Consider the following 17,808-nt stretch of genomic DNA (forward strand, 5'->3'; position numbering starts at 1 on the left):
CGGGCATTATCATCTTGAAAGATGAAACGTCGACCTGCACGTTGAGCAAAGGGCAGAACTATCGGTGCCAGGATGTGGTCACGGTAGTACACACCAGTGACCCTTCCTTGAACAATATGCAAGTCCGTTCTGCCAGTCATGGTGATTCCTCCCCACACCATAACAGACCCACGCATGCTGTCTGACGTTAACGTTAGCATAACGCTCATTTACACGCCTCCAAACGCGAGCACCCCTAACGGTGAAATCCAGAGTAAATATGGATTCATCTGAGAACATTACACGCGCCCTTCGACGATTACCCCAATTTCTACGCTGCCTACACCATTGACGCCTGTTTGCCATGTTCTGGCGAGCTAATGGAGGCACAACACATGGTCGTCGCAAATGCAAATGGGCTGCATGTAGCCGATTTCTAATCGTTTGGGGTGTAACTCGAATTCCTGTACCTTGGTACAAGTTTACAAAAAGCTGATTGGCCGTTTGTTCTCGATTTAGCAGGACCTGTGTACGAATGTATCGATCCTGGGCTTGTGCAGTGGCCCTAGGACGATCTGAACGAGGTCTATCATCAACATTGTGTGTTTGTTGGTACCGGTTCCACAGTCTGCTGATCACAGGCTGTGACACATTAAGCCTGTTCGCTACTGCTCGCTGTGTAGAACTCATTTGAAGCATGCCAATAGCACGTAGACGTTCATCATGTTGAAGACGTCTCATTGCAAATTTAACGTAACACACTAAAGCAAAGATACGCTAAACAGTAAATCTTACGCAAGAACCGATAAGAAAGCAAACATGGATAGGATAACCAACACGCGGCAGTTTTCATCAACCATTCCTTGAAGTGTCAAATTTGACAACGAACCCTCCCACGTGTATGGCACTATTGCATGTCGCACGTGCATCTCAGTGGTTCTGTTGGGGCGATAAGTTCTTCATCTGTGAACATGCTCTCAAAGCATGTCAAGTGTCCATGACTATTTATCATTTCACAACCTGCATAGGTATTTGCATTTCAATATCCACTACTAATTTCGTAATCTTGTAGTGGATGCCTTTAAAAATCAGAAAAATTGTCGTAACAGAATTTTAGTTCATCAGGGGATTGCTTAATCAACACAACAATATCAGTGTATGATTTCGAGGTGACATTGGCTTGTTTCGATGTTCACAGCAAATGCCCACTGAGTAGCTGATGGTATGAACGCAACCATGCCAACAAAAAACTTAACCCTGTTTTGAGTAGTAATTGAGTGAAAGACGGGGTAACGGTGGCTAAATGGGTAAGGCGCTGGCTCGCTAGCCTGGAAGTCGGGTGTTCGATCCCTGCATTGGCTGAGAAAGTTCATCTAGATTTTCCGGCGTGGCTCCCCCTTGTCACTAATGCAGGACGGAGTGCCTGACAAGGACAGCTGTCTAGTCGTTCGGATGGGACAAAAAAGCGTGGTCTCGTGCACACATTGGCGTGCACGTAAAAGATCCCTTGACAGTTGGAATTCGATATAAGAGTAGGCTGTAGTGCCGCTGTCCGGGCAAAATTTCCCTCATAGCACACTGAATGGCGTATGCCCGTCTTCATTAGCCCAGTTCGGAGCGGAACAGTAGGACGTTAAACCCCATTTCCACGACAGTTGAGATTCTAAATTCATTACCATTATTTGGAAAACTTATAACTGCCGGTTAAATCGCGAAAACATTCCCAATCGTGTACATATTAAATAATACAAATATTAATGATACATTATGGGAGTTTAGATAAAGAGCTGGCAGTTATCGCTATTGTAGTTAAAAACTAGATAATGTAAAGAGAATTTGCTGAAATATTCAGTCAAATTGATCCACCCTGAACCGAGAATTTAGCGATTGAATTTTCGACCTAGCCCCGATCATCATTACTAAAGTTTGTACGGTTAAAAACGTAGTCTCGATTATCCATTTCATGATTAAATCATGAATGAAAGTTGAGCAGCAAATCGGATCCTAATCCAGTAAATATCGCAGGCTAGCGATGACATCTAGAGTTGATTATGGTCTGATTAAGTTAATTAATGTCTAATTAATAATTAAGATAACATTTCAGGCCTAAAGAAAGACCTGCAATAAACAGATTTAGCTCTTGCATAATGTATGTTTAACATACCACTGTGAATACGTCAACCTGATTTTATAAACGACAAACGTTAAACTAAAACCTCGGTCCTCGATCATTATGTCTCTCTAAAGAAAGACCTGCAATAGGCAGATTTATTTCTTGCATAATGTATGTTTAACATTCCACTGTGAATACGTCAACCATATTTTATAAACGACAAACGTTAAACTAAAACCTCGGTCCTCGATCATTATGTCTCTCTAAAGGGCGTATATCTTTCTCTATTCTTTGGAACATATTTGGAAATCTGGGAAACAAACAGGACTTTTTCGTTGTAAAACCCCGTGCCACCAGCCGCCTAAATAGTAAAGAAATAAAACAAGAATTTGGGACTTATTTGCGACGAGAGATTGAACTGTCGCAGACAACATGATCGCATTCGTTTAAAAGGCCGATATTATATCTGTCTTGTTTTGGACCAGAACAGGATCCCCAAGAGTTACTCATCTTGTTGTTCTTCGTGTTCTTGGGGCGATACTCTTCGAAAAAAATCCTAAGTCTCCACCAGTTCAATTACGATCGACATATTAAACCGGACCTGCTTATCCCCTGCCCCATATATTTTCGCCGGAAAGAGGACAAAATAACTTAAAAATGGTAGTAATCCCCATCGTAATTTACTCCGAAACGAGCCGGTTGGTGACTTGGTTGATTGCCCGTCAGTCCGCCCACCGAGGGCCGGGCTTCGCACTCCCAAGTCGGCCCGGGGCAGAAAGCCCACTCCCCCTTTCTGAAAATCCTGGATCCGCCCCTGATGCATGTAACGTGGGTTTGTCTATTCAACACAAAACAGGACTGAGTGGTGTTTAGAAAGCAACTGGAGGCATTTAAAAATAAATGTAGATTTGAAAAAGAAGTTGGCATAGATGTTAGCGGATAAAAGTCAAATATATTTCAAACGCCCCCATACAAAGATGCATACTGATGATGGCATGAATTCGATACAAATTGCTGATCTCATTGCTCGTAAATTTCATTTTCTAAGGTTATTATCGTGTACAGGTAGATTGAAGGGAGGCAACTCGATTAAGATAATCGTTGTGTATACTGCATGTACGCTTATTTTCACGAAAGTTACCAACGCCCCGAAATAGTCACATTCTTTACAACGTAGAGATGACCTCCCGCGGGGTCATGTAACACGCTCCAGTTACCACGCTATGCAACTGTAGTCAGATTGGTCACCAAACTGGAAGGAAATATGAAAATGTAGTGTATATTGGATGTAAATTTAGGATTACTTAGCCGGTTTAGCACACGATATTGGATTTATACGAACCAGCCTGGCTGTTATCATTACGAGGACATAGGGTAAGTCAAGTTTTATGTCATAGAATAACAGTGTTATAAATTGTCAGTGTTAAAAGCAAACAGGTGTGTTGTCGTGTTTTGAGCCGAATCACGTTTCTGTTATAGCATGTTTACGTATGTATGTGTGCTAAAGTTAGTATAGGCTGTATTGTAAGGGAAGGGTCCTATATATAATATATGTTAAATGGAAACGTTATTGTGCTATTCTGATCCAATGGTCGTTGTACATGTAATATTAAATGTTGATTGTCATGGAAAATTGGAATATTATTTCTAAAAAGTTAAATTGTAATCTTATCGATATATCTACATTTTCTTCCAACACATTTATACCTAGTCCACTGGTATATCATTTTCTTACATTGCGGAAACGCATGCAATACATAAATGTAATTTGCATATCGGTGGGATAAGTAGGTGTCAAAATAAAACTAAAACGATGGAATTCAGTTAAATAAATTCAATTTCTTTTTAAACTGACGTAACTGCTGTCGAGAAAGGACAAGCCTCTTTAAAAATATGCTAGGAAAGTGTTGATGCTTTACATGCAAGGAAGGTGCTCTAAATTTGTCATATATAAGATTATATTATATACCAGTATATGGGACATGTGCGTGGGAACTTTGTTTATTTTATGACTAACGGCTTTTGGTATACATTTGCTCTTATTCATCAAAATTATTTTAACAGTTACTAAGATGTAGATTTCTTGAGGAGAGGTTGGGGGTGTGGCGTTCGGTGGGGGTGTTACGGGAGATCTGATTAACAGATGATTTAGTCCAGATAACGTGAGTTGATTTAGTCGTCCTGGTTAATAAACAAAACATAACTGACGAATTAAACGAGTTAAATAGCACATGTATGTAATGTATGCACATGTTTACATAATGACGTATGCTTCGTATGTGTTTCTATATGGTTTATGCTTTAGAAAACCATAAAACGCCATGAACATCTGACATTAATGTGATAGAAATAAAGGACCGTATCATTATAGTATACACACGTCACAACTCGAATATTACGTTGGAATAACTTTTAATTCAGCAAAATAGATTTCAGACACAACCCAGTTGTCAACAGCAGCAAAAATCATTCAAGTTTTTGGCTTTGAATAAAATTCAGAAATAATCAATTCTAATCTGTAGAATCAGTTAACTAATTCGTGGGAGGGTCACGGTTTCTGCTTTTCATAACATTCAGAGACAATGTATATACATGTACTATAATATGTATACTATTCTTAGACAGCCCGAAACGGTAAGCTTTCATTGTGACTTTTATAACAAACGTGGTTCAGTATGTAAAAGTAACAATTCATATAAAGCGCCGGAAGACGATTAATGCTATGATTTATTTATAAGATGACTCGTTTCCCTTGAATGAATTTCAATTGAACCGTACACCGTTAAATCGGATCTACTTGGTTCGAGTGTCACACTGCTGAATGAGATCATTGTTTAAATCTAGCTGGACTAAAGAGATTGTCAGTGCTATGTGAAAAGTCAACGGTGTGATTTTTAAATAAATAACATAATCCCCTAAGGATATTAATGCATTATGTTGATTAGATCAATGGGGTTGGCCTTGGTTAAATTAAAAGTCAGATTGAAATTGAACATCTCGTTCACAAGAAGGTGGTGGTGGGGTGGAGGGGCTGTTGGGTAGCCAGCAGGTTGTTAACGCGTGTGCGTTAGACCACAAGATCTGTCATTGAGTTATGTGGCGTGGTTTTGATTCCCCGCTTGAACGTGACAAATAGTAGGGTCGCCAGTCTAACCTCGTGGGTTTTCTGTGCGTCTTTCGGCTCCCTCCCACAGCTAAAGACCCCTACAAGCGATTTATTGAAATAAAATTCAACCATATGTTAGTCCCGAAATAACCTAGTTTGTGTCAGTGGACGTTAAACCCATTTCTCTCTTTCTCTCTTTCGCAATTCTCTTAATATTGACGATTTCGGCAGCTTATCTTTGAGTTTCGAATGTCAAGGGAAGAAGGTCGGTGCGATTTCCAACTTCAGTGTTTCTGCTATCTACCTAATGTCAATCTGTTACGACCTGGACTGCATTTGCTGATATTATCGTATGCTCGAATGCTAAATACCACATTTAAAACATAGAATTAAAAATAAAAAACATTTATAACTTTGTTAAAACAAGTTATTAACAATAGTACAATTACATTATGTCTTAATCATCTATGTAATTGGCGCGAAAAGCAAACTTCGTGGTTCAACAAAGTACGCTAATGCGGTGAATATTATCAGATGTATATGATATGAAGATGTGAGTCTAATAGGAAACATTGACGGTCCCTAATGGTCAACAGCTGGATTCGAACTCAGGCAATTCTAGTCACCAGTGCAGTGTTCTAATGAGAAGACTCTAGCGATTAAATATCAACACAATTGATTTCATTTCTGTTTTATATCGGTAAAGACCTGCAGGCTATATCGAAAGTGAATGAAAATGAACATGTGGTGGCGTATTATAACGATCACATGCTAAACAAATATTTACTATGCTTGCGCTAATTAAATGTTACGAGGTTGCTGGTGCTTCAGTAAAGCCAAACGGTATGAAAGAGACGGGTTTCAATGTACAAACAACATAGTAAATCCCCAAACGTGATCAGAAAGTATCAGAGGAGTGCAATAATGGCGAGGGGGTGAACTTTGCGTTGTGTTTGTGTAAAGGGTTATTGGATAATAAATGGCGCTCGGTGATGTTTTTTGTTACTGTAACCTTTCTTTGTTGGTATCTTGTCTTACAAATGTAATTTTAGAAATGGAAGTGACCTTTATCACCCCTTTTAAGCATGCAGTATTTTGTTGATAGTTTATGTAACGGTTACAATCAAAGGTGGGGGTGTTTGTAAACTTCAGCTTTCAAGTGGCAGTGGGATTCACAAGCGAATTCGATGAATTGTTTTTGTATGATTGTGTTTTGAAATATAAAGAGAAAAAAAACGTTAGTTCTATATGTCATTTTTGATTTCATCTCTAACAATCTTTTCGATGTCATTGATGAGCTAATAGCAATATCATGTTAAGTCATCCCTCGAGCAGGAATTGTTAAAATGTTAGTATTTTTCTTTGTTTTTCGCTGTTGAGAGATATCTATGACCAATTGAGTTTTAAAAAATATAGTTTGTAGAATTCCGTTAAAACATTGTTAATTCCAACCTTTCACCGAGTTCTTTGGTTCTTTGATTCTATAAAACATCCCTCTGTTCATCTGTGACCAACTGAGTTTAAAAAATATAGTTTGTAGAATTCTGTTAAAAGTTAAAACATTGTTAATTTCAACCTTTCACCGAGTTCTGTGATTCTTTGATTCTATGAAACATCCCTCTGTTCATTTCTTTGAGTTTGATTTTGTAAACGTGTCTGTCGCTTAGTAAATTTTATCTATATTTTGAAATAATTCAAACATATACATAAATGTAATCTGACATTTTCAAATAACAATTATTGCCACTATAAGTTTGCCGCCGAATACTTAATACCACTTCTCAAAAGTTTGGAAAGTTCGCATGGCTAATAATTTATGCTGTACTTTTGTATTTTGAGCAAGAAATTATAAACTAAGTTTTATTTCATTTCGTCTTTAAGAGAATGAATCAGAGTTTTATTTCTTATCGGGTTTTTACTAGTTATTACTTAGAACAAATCGATAGATAGAATGGGTTCTTTTAGTGTCAAGCAACATTGGAAATACATTATCATTTACATAAAAAAAAAGAAGTTCGTAACGGTCTCAAAAAAGTAGATGTAGAATTATCTGCGTAGATCTCGTTCATGTTTGTATTCATCTTCAGCGCGATAGTCGACTAGTATAGGTATCTAGCTTCTCGGCCAAAATATCCCGGACTCGAAACCCGGCGTAGGCTCAGATAAACCTTCTGGGTTTTTCAAGCCCGGTTCTCATTTTTAATTCTTGCGCAGATGACAGAAGGATTGTGCCTATTTATACGGATGGTACGAAAAACCGAGATCCATCCGTACTTGCGTGCACGTAAACGAACTCATGAATAAGCAGACGAGTGGGAGGAAACGAGTGATTCGGCGTTCATAATGTGTGGCCTTTACTCAAACGGAATCTTATAGGCAGGTCTTTCGTCCCTTAAATCTGGAAAACAAGAATGTAGATTGGAGTAAACTTGCTTTAAGACTCGAACTCCAGGTTTATTCCTCGTGGAAATAAAAACATTAAAGTAGCAATATGATAATATTCTCCATGTTGTATTACAATACAAAATACAAAAGAATATCAATGTTCCCAATAGAATAACTCATGGAAATTTGCGTTTCACAAAAACATTCCCGGTTTTTTGTTGGACTTATTTTTTTTATTCATTGATAGAGCATGAATTTTACATTATTAGACTAAACCATCCGATGATTAACTTGTTCAGAAAAGGATTGACTTTCAGAAAGTATCATATTACTGATGCACTTCGATGAACTAAAGAAGACATCTTGCTTTCGGGGAAAGTCTCTTTTTTAAAAAAAAAAGAACAAACAGAGCAAATTTATTTTCATGTTTCTAACGAAACGAAAGGTCGGTAAGAAATGTGTAAAATTTAGCACTTCCTTGTAAATCCATTTGTTCAACCCACAACCTCTCTCTGTACGTTTTCTGTTGCAACCTAGACACACTATAGTGTCCATTGAAAACAGAAAGCCAAACAAACATACAATATTGTTGCAAATAGACCATCAACCATTTATCTATCCACCTCATATGGTTGCTTTCAGTAATTATTAATGACTGTTAGTCACAGTTAATAATTAATACTAGATATTCCTAATATATATAGATATATCGGTCTAGATTTTGTGTGCAATATGTTACCGTTGACGAGAACATCAAAATGACACTTCAAGAGGTGTGTGTGGGAGGGGGGGGGCGAATGGTTAGCACGTGCGCGCTGTATCATAAGGTCTATCGTTGAGTCAGCTGGCGTTGTTATACGATTTCTCGGTTGTACGTGACAAGGAATAGGGTCACCTGTCCAACCTCGTGGGTTTTCTCCCAATACTCAAGACCCCTACGCGCAAGCGAATTATTGGAATAAAATTGAACCATGTGTTAGGCCCTAAATCACCTAGTTTGTGTCGAGTGGACGCTAAACCCCATCTCTCTCTCTCTCTCTCTCTCTCCAAATGGCATTTCCAGTTTGTTGGCTGAAAATAGCCACAAAGTGTGTTGAACCTTTGAACCTTTTATTTATCGTGTATACGTTCAAGTGAAACAATTGCAATAATATCAAATAATAGTACATGTATTTTAAATTTCGGAGCAGAAACTGGCCTAGACGTCCCTGCTTGAATATGTTTTATTAAGCTAATAAATAAATTCTTGTATGTACAACATACAGTAACTTATTAACTACAATGTATGTATAAAATACAGTAACTTATAAACTACAAGTCCTGTATAATATACAGTAACTTATAAAATACAAGTCATATCTGTATAATATACAGTAACTTTTAAAATAGGATTACTATCGGGTGCGAAATACGAAACTACAAGTTGATCTTAATATACAAGTTAACATTAAACATACATATATTACTATACAATATCCTACCTGAAATAGAGCGGGATACATAACCGTATATACTACAATAAATGATATGCAAGGAAGCCGCGGTGAATCAGATGGCGCTGAGTCGCTCACTTGGAGATCTTGGGTTCGATTCTGGTGTTGGTCTAGAAAAGTTCCGCTGGTCAGTACTTCTGGACAAAAGGACCTGGCACAAGCGTCTAGTCGTTCGCATGGTGCGAAAACCGAGGTCGTCCCTCGTACAAATTAGCGTGCACGTAAACGGACCCTTGACCGCCGAATTTCGAAATCTCCCTCTTAGCACACTGCATGGTGTATGATCGGCTGGATAAAAAACGTAGGATGTTAAATTCCATTTCATATAATATATGCAAAGGTGTTTAGTTTACTAAATGGTTTATGAGAAATATTTGATTAGTTATCCTTCTCACTTTAATCAATCTAATTAAAATGTAGATTTATATTTCGTTTCGTTTTTTTATATTTTCGATGGCCTACACTACATGTAGATCTAACAAGTTATAGTGGGAGTTCACCATCTATGACGTCAGGTACCAAGCAAGCGACATTTGAACCGATTACGTCAGTCATTCGATTAACCAATTAGCGACCGCCATGTATTTTTTTATCTACTTTTGCTTTGTTTTGATTTCTATTGCCGCTAATGTCTACCCACAGTTCCGCGCAAAAAAGGTCAAACGCTCGATTCGACAGACCATTTGATTGGCTGACCCCCCATTTCAAATAGAACACGAGTTAAATAACAACGCTTCCAGATCCAAGTGTAGTAAAGACAAGTAAAATCGAAATAAAAACGAAACGAAATTGGATCTGTGTTTTAATCAGATTGCACTTTAATCAAAGCTGCATTTGACAAATTCATCATTTAACCACGAGTACTGGAAAAGATAGCTTACCACCCCACCTACACTCTAGATTATATGATCCAATCCTATTAGATTGTATGATCTACTTTTCGCCTTTCTAAACAGAGTCGTGTAGTGAGTAAACTTTGCAGTTTACCCAATTCATCCACTGGACTTTGTGTTTAGACGAAGAGTTAGAATAAAGTGTGCTTGATATTATTTGTATCTAATTATTTGCTCAGAGAACACAGTCATTTATTGTCATTCCTTTCGGCAGGTTTTTCATGAGCAAGTATTTATTTGAAATCTTACGGTAAATGTAATGTTATACTTAGTATATAAAGGAGTTGAGTTAAACTTTATCCTACTTGTTAGATAAAACACAATGGACTAAAATGTTTGTACAGGCCGCACCTTCAAGACACATTCAACGACATAACATTATAACAGCTCACTTACGCCGTTACACAAAAACATTTATCGACAAGCCCATTTGTTTGCCTTTTTTCTATTCCTTTATTTCATACTGCAGCGAAAGTAGATTTCGCATTTCCTAGGTTTCTGTAGCATTTGTTTTTATATTATTTTTATTGCTCAGTTCTAAATTAGAAATCGACATGCAAAATGTTCCTTGATTGATTAACAAATTAACGTCCGGTCGGGTGTGACAAGGTAATAGACCCAACTGACTGTCATGTTCCTATTTTAGCCGCATGTCTTGGAGTCGTCGATTCACCTACTATACGTATGCAGGCATCAAAAACAGTTGGAACTTTATTTGTCATTTCAGACTTAAACAAAATGACTCGGTTTACCACTAACTAAATGGGTTTTCAGCATTTAACCACATCTATATATTTGACATAATCTGTCCAAAATACAATGGCATACCTGAGCAGAATCATAAAAATATGTATGTACGCTGCACTCTTAATGTCGCTATTTAAACATTGTCACTTGCAATGTACTACGTTAAAGGTTACTGAAGTGCAAGACAAACATTTACTCCTTCCCCATGCACAGATTGTAGAAAGATTAATCATACCGTGACATGATAATGTTAGAACTTAACAACTGTAGGAAAATTAAACCAAACGAAATGAAATAAAATGAAATGGAGTTTAACGTTCTAATGTTCAGCATGGGCCGGGCTATGAAGTCGGGCACATCGAAGCCATACAGTGTGGTATGAGGGACATTTTGCCCGGACAGCGACACTACGGTCTACTCCTATTTCGAATTCAACTTTCAAGGGTGCTTTTACACTGCACGCCAATGTGAGCACGGGGCCTCTGTTTCCCGTCTCATTCGGACGACTAGACACGGTTCCTTGTCAGGCACTCCGTCCTGCACTACGGGAAATGAAATTTCCGGGGAGCTTTTTCGGCCAGCACCGGGATAAACCCGCGACCTCCAGGTTGGTGCACGTATTGCCCAGAACAGATAAAGGATGATCTGATGCCATGCTAGTTGATTATCGTGAGATATCCGCCACACGCCTAACTTAACGTACATTCTCCACCTTTGTTAGACCAAGCTATTAATCTCCAAAGAACGTTGCTGTTTATTATCAAAAACAATTAAACGAGTCATTAGAACCTGATATCTTAGCTGCGCCTTTAATTGGATGTTTATTTGGTCGTTAGCTACGAGGTTATCGTGGCTGCCCTACAGGTAATTTATTAAACGATAAAGTGGTTGAACATGTGAATAATTGTTTTTAAGTGCAGGTGTAGCTCATGGATTGGGTTCTCTCAACTTCTCCCTAGTTGAAAGTGTCGATTAACAGAACACAGTTTTTTTATGGGAAACAATCACTGGTTTATTCTAAAAGCACGACGTTTCGACAAGTATCCTCTTATCGTTATCAAGCACATACAAACATAAAAACTGTGTTCTGTATTAAAATGTGTTTCCCAAATGTCACTTAAAGATTATTTTAAGTGTCTGATCGAATTGATGCATGTTGGACAAGAATATTCCGCCCCGTCGTTGGTGCATGAAACCGAAAAGCATCTAGTGGTTTGGATGTCACAAAAACCCAAGGTCCACCCGTTACCCCGGTATCGTATACGTATAAGAGTCCTTGGCAGTTGGAATTCGGTAAAGAGTAAGCGAAAACAATTTCTTGTGGGTGGGTGAGTGAGTCAGTGACTGAGTTTATTGCACGGAAAGAGATGCGGTTGACACATGTGACTTTTGTCAAAAGCAGGAAATATTAAGTTTTCAATACCATTATTTACGTAATTGCTTGTGATTTTAAAAATGACATTATAAATGTATCTCTTTTCCGTTATTCAATTTTCATTTTCTCGGCTTCGTTTGTCTTCCTATTTCAATTATATATGATTCGTTTAAACTGGGTTTGTTCAACGTGCTGGACTACAGTTAGGCTATCTGTAATTACCAGACAATTTCCCAAAATAACATCTTAGCTATCTTAACGTATCGACTTTTCATGTTACAATAACCACACAAACACGCTTGGGTCATTTACAAGTTCCTGTCTACGATTGGGAATCATCATATATAATTAAATAGACATCTGACACATTTAACGACGGTAAGTACAGGAAGACCGCATCGCATATAACAGTAAACAAGCTCAATACTGATTAAATCGTACGACTAACATACGGACACTCAATAGCCAATGGTTACCATACCAGGCGGTTATCAATCAAATGATTTTATTATAGGGTCAGCTGTTCGAGTCCACTGTGTCATACGTGAATGCACCATAAGATCTACTGGCGTGGTTTCGATTCCCCGGTTGTATGTGACCAGGAGTAGGCTTGCCTATCCAGCCTTGTAAGTTTCTCCCGGGTCCTCCGATTTCCTCCCACTGCTAAAGATCCCTACCCGCAAACGAATTACTGAAATAGAATTGAACCATATATTAGTCCCGAAATGACCTAGTGTGTGTCCACTCTCTCTCTCTCTCTCTCTTTCTCTCTCTCTCTCTCCCTCTCTTTGCAACTAAACTGTAATCTATATTTTTTATAAGGTTTCCCAACCAGACAATAATTTTTATGGCGAATGCCTTTTCATATAGTCGTTCTTGATAATTATAACAAAATTGAATAGTGGGGTTTGTATCTCATCGACTACAGGCAACACTAAACACCATAAAACAAAACCGATAAAAATGGGTCTTTGACTGCATCTGATACAATTAATACGAGGATTCCAGTTCTGATAAAGTTAGTGATTTATAGAAATACGTCAAAAGGAAGGAATTTTGTCGCCATTATCACAGAAGGGCTTTATTCTCCTTTGATAAAGAGTTCAGTCGTTAGAGTTCACATCTAATAATGATCGTAGAATGTGTGTATTCAGTTCGTGCCTGGAATAAAACTTATCTCTACAAACAACATTACGATCCTTGTAGAATCAATGGAAGAGAAATCCAACCATTAATAGGTCAGCCTTCATCAAACCATTCTCTTGATTAAAGTATTGCAGGAGAACTGGGCTATCTCTGTTAGTTATCACGGAGAGGCTATTAACGCTCACTCCGCACTTTACTAGGTAATTTAGGGACTAACATATATTTTGGGTTCAATAATTCATTTACACAAACTCAGAATCCATGAACTTATAATATACAGTTACCTCATTAGACCGCGCGGCCATCCCACACTCACTATTCCCAATAGGGGTTTACGTCCGCTACCCTATTTTATATAACGCAAATAGACCAGTAAATGTGGAACGTTGGCCGTGAAAGGTTCTCCGGATTGTTTGCATGTTTTCTCTGTGCCAGAAAAACAGGACTAAGGGCCTGACAGGGAACTATGTCTGGTCGTTCGGAGGGGACGAAAAGTCGAGGTCATATGTAAACATGGCATGCACGTAAAAGAACGTTTGAAAGTTGACGTTCGAAATAAGAGTAGGTCGTAGCGCCGTTGTCCGAGCACGTCTTCATTAGCCCGGATGGAACAGACAAACAGGACGTTAACCCCCATAACATTTTGAACATTTCTTCATGATCGTATTTATTATCGGTTTATCATCAGCAACGATACTACCATAACCGGATCATATGTTAGATATATTCAACACACCTTTGTCACATCCCCATTAGCACCGTCGTAAAACCCATATTATCATCGCGACGATGGTTCAATACGATGATGATAATCACACATATTATATATTGTGTACTAATTCTGCCATAAAATATATGCCCTCTTCTCATTAGCTCACACATTGTTTACCCACCTACTCAATTACTATGTTGTTTATAAACGTGTTATATACACGTTTTATAATAATTACTAAAGTTAATGATACTATGGTCAGAGAAAACGATCGAATTATGGTTCCCTCAGGACAATATTTGTCAAGAAAATGATTAATTTTAGCTGACCTTTAGGTATATTAAAATAGCGTTATTTGATAGTAGATCTACACAAAAAAGATAGTTTCCAATTAGGTTGATTAATGTGATTATGCTATTAATATGATCATTTGTGTAGCGTTCTAAAATTAATTTATATAATGGAATGTGGATTTCGGTCCAGGTGTTGGCCGAGAAACGTCTGACTTTCTACTCACGATTATCTATCGCAGGTTTATTTTACCGACTGACATATTAGGGAAATAATTCATACGCCGTTAAAGATACATTATGGGAGATTAGATAAAGATCTGACAGTTCTCACTATAATAGTTAAAAACTAGATAATGTAAAGGGAATTTGCTGAAAATTTCAGTCAAATTGGTCCACTCTGAACCGAGAATTTAGCTACTGAATATTCGGCCTAGCCTCGATCATCATTACTAAAGTCGGGACATAGTCTCGATTATCTATTTCATGATGAAATCATGACTGAAAGTTGAGCAGCAAATCGGATCCTAATCCAGTAAATATCGCAGGCTAGCGATGACATCGAGAGTTGGTTATGGTCTTGAGAAATTATAATTAATTTCTAATTAATAATTTAGATAACATTTCAGGCCTAAAGAAAGACCTCCGATAGACAGATTTAGCTCTTGCATAATGTATGTTTAATCATTGTTTTCTCTCCTCAAATCCGTGGAAGAAATGAGGAGTAAAGTCGGGTGAAGAAAGTCAAAGACAAAAGTAAAACATTGAATGTAGAAAATAGAAATTATGTCCATGAAAGTAAAATTCAAACGAGTTTAAGTTGGTGTAGATTTTTCAAATTGGTTTCCCCAATGAAAATGTCTTTTAGATAACAATTTCCCCTCTTACTTAATTTTCTACTTTCTACCACAGATCGCATTTCGAACCTGATACACCTGTTAAAGACAATGGCGTTTCCACCTACTTTTCTCAAAGCTCAGTCTGAGCAGAACAGTAGGACGTTAAAACCCATTTTATTTCATATATTACGCTGATGCAGTAATAAAGAGGTGGAGAGAGAGAGAGAAATGGGGTTTAACGTCCACTCGACACAAACTAGGTCATTTTGGGACTAACATATGGTTTAATTTTATTTACATAATTCGCTTGCGCGTAGGGGTCTTTAGCAGTGGGAGGAAACCGGAGGACCCGGAGAAAACCCACGAGGTTGGACAGCCGACCCTACTCCTTGCCACGTACAACCGGGGATTCGAAAAATAAAGAGGTGGAGCTGTAGGGCTGAGGGGGGGGGGGTATGTTTGTATCCGTATATACAGATGAATATAAATGTATTCACACCCCGTCTACCATCAGTAAATATTAATGAAGCTATTTAGCGTCTTTGATAATACGCTGCAACATATTATTGTTGATATTAGAAGTGGTTAAAACACAATCGTGTCCTTTAATTGCTTCGCCGTAATGGCTAACATGAGCGGGATTTATTCCTACTGTTGGCACATGCCATGGATGGTCCTTTTAAATGTGCACCCAGTGTATACTCTATAAAATCTGGAACGAGGGTATACAAAGAGCAGCACTGCGTGTGTCTGCAAGCTGTTCAATTGGATAAACATGACCCCCTGACCCTGTCAACTACCTATACATGTACACTATTGTTTACTTGTTGACAGTCAATGAATATATAGCTACCGCAAACAGTGATGTGTGGCTATCTGAACTGCCTAGGGCATTATTTTTTGTATCTTAATTAAAACCGTTTTCCAATTTAAACCACGGCTATGTTTGTCGCTGGAAAAATCTCCACTTTCAAAAAAGTATCACTTTTCAATCAAAATAGATTGATGAACTTTTTATGATTAATGATTAATGATTTTTTCCTATGTTTAAGGTTCACAGGTTCATTTGGAACACCGAACTGAGACACGATAAAGCTTGCCTTGTTGAATATTTAAAAAATGATGTGTTGACAATTAATGAAAATATTAATAAAGGGATATTATTTGAATACGAATTTCTGATATTTTTAGAAACTAATAATTAATGTTGAAATCAAAACTGCATCATCGTCATCTTCGATGTGGCCAAAGTTTACATAAAGTCATATTGTGGCACTTCTCGTTCAGAATACTTAAAGAGATAGCCTGTTGTAGGATAGTTTATCTATCTCGCAAAACATAGTAGCATTTAACATCTTTTTTCTGATCGAAGTTCATTTTCGGATTTGATTTATTATAAGGTGTATTATCCCCATGGGCAATCGAGGTACTTCGTATTTTATGAATACGTTTGGTCTGTCTTATGGGCTAACGACCTGGATTACCAAAGGAATGTTTGTTTTGGTGGAATAAGAAATGAACAGAAATGAAATGTGGTTTAACGTATAACCTTTCTGCCTCGACTGGGTTAATGAAAACAGGCAGTGGAACAAGTGCAGTTATGTTTTACCATGCATCTAGATGAAATCACCACTAGATATTGAATGTCATATGTCTATCAAAAAGCTGTAAACGACCATATAACATTTTATCGAGGGATTCCATTACTGCTTAACTGATTAACAATCGACGTATTTAATGACCAAGCAACAGGTGATGGCATTGGGTATTATGAATATAGTTCAATTCAATTCCATATCGATGCTCCCGTCATATAAGATTAGATTGGAAGTCGTTATTGGGTGTGTAATGGTGTCTATTGATTACAGTTATGTCGTACCAATATGGCCGAACTAATCTGACCACACTATAAGCTCTTCATGATATTGTAATTATCTGGAAGAACATTGATTTTGACTTTCATCTAGTTATATTATCTACTATTATATACATGCGGTCGTGATATTTCACATAATGTTTTATCAATACTGTTATATATTAATATATCGTATACTCATTACAACATGACTTTTCACATATATTCTAAATGAAATGAGCAGGCGTTTAACGTCCTACTTTTCTGCATCAACGGTGCTTTTAGGAAAGTATTGCGCGGGCAGTGGCATTTAATTCCACCTACTCGTCACCGAGTTACAACGTTTCTTTTATTTGGACGCAAACGAGTATACTGCTACACTTTTATTTTTTGTTCTATCCAAAAGACTACACGCTGTTCCTAACCATGGACAAATCCCGGTAGGCGGATCATCACACACAAACACAGGCAAAATATTTCTAGTGCCCTTTTAATCCAAAAGGTAACGAAGTATTTACTAAAAAAATCTCTCAAGTGAGTATGTTAGTTTTTAGTGTTTGTCCGGACTTAATTCCCAAAATATCTTGTATCCGCGCTTGTTGTTTTGTTCAAGATATATGACATAGCGGGGCAATAACAATGGTTTTATATATTTCTATTTAGCCTGTGGCTATCTAAGTGATGTATTTTTATTGGTGTCATATATTGTCACTAGTGGTTAGACAATTAATATATTATCACTATCAGCATGGTAATTTATACAGATGATCATCTTCACTAAGACGCTGTCTCTTAAAGATGCATTATGTAAGATTTGGATAAAGAGATGACAGTTCTTTCTGTAATTGTTCAAAAATAGATAATGTAAAATGAAC

General features: G+C 37.5%; 1 protein-coding gene across 1 annotated transcript in view; it reads left to right on the forward strand.

Annotated features, from left to right (window-relative positions):
* Positions 1–3,217: 3,217 nt before the first annotated feature.
* The window catches only part of LOC126831903 (integrin beta-1), a 52,417-nt gene continuing 37,826 nt past the window's right edge, over positions 3,218–17,808 (forward strand). The window contains exon 1 of the mRNA XM_050562563.1: positions 3,218–3,466. The gene's annotated coding sequence lies outside the window, so the exon portion shown is untranslated. The remainder of the gene's footprint in view (positions 3,467–17,808) is intronic.

Source organism: Patella vulgata, chromosome 9, assembly GCF_932274485.2.
Source record: "Patella vulgata chromosome 9, xgPatVulg1.2, whole genome shotgun sequence".
Lineage (NCBI taxonomy): Eukaryota > Metazoa > Mollusca > Gastropoda > Patellidae > Patella > Patella vulgata.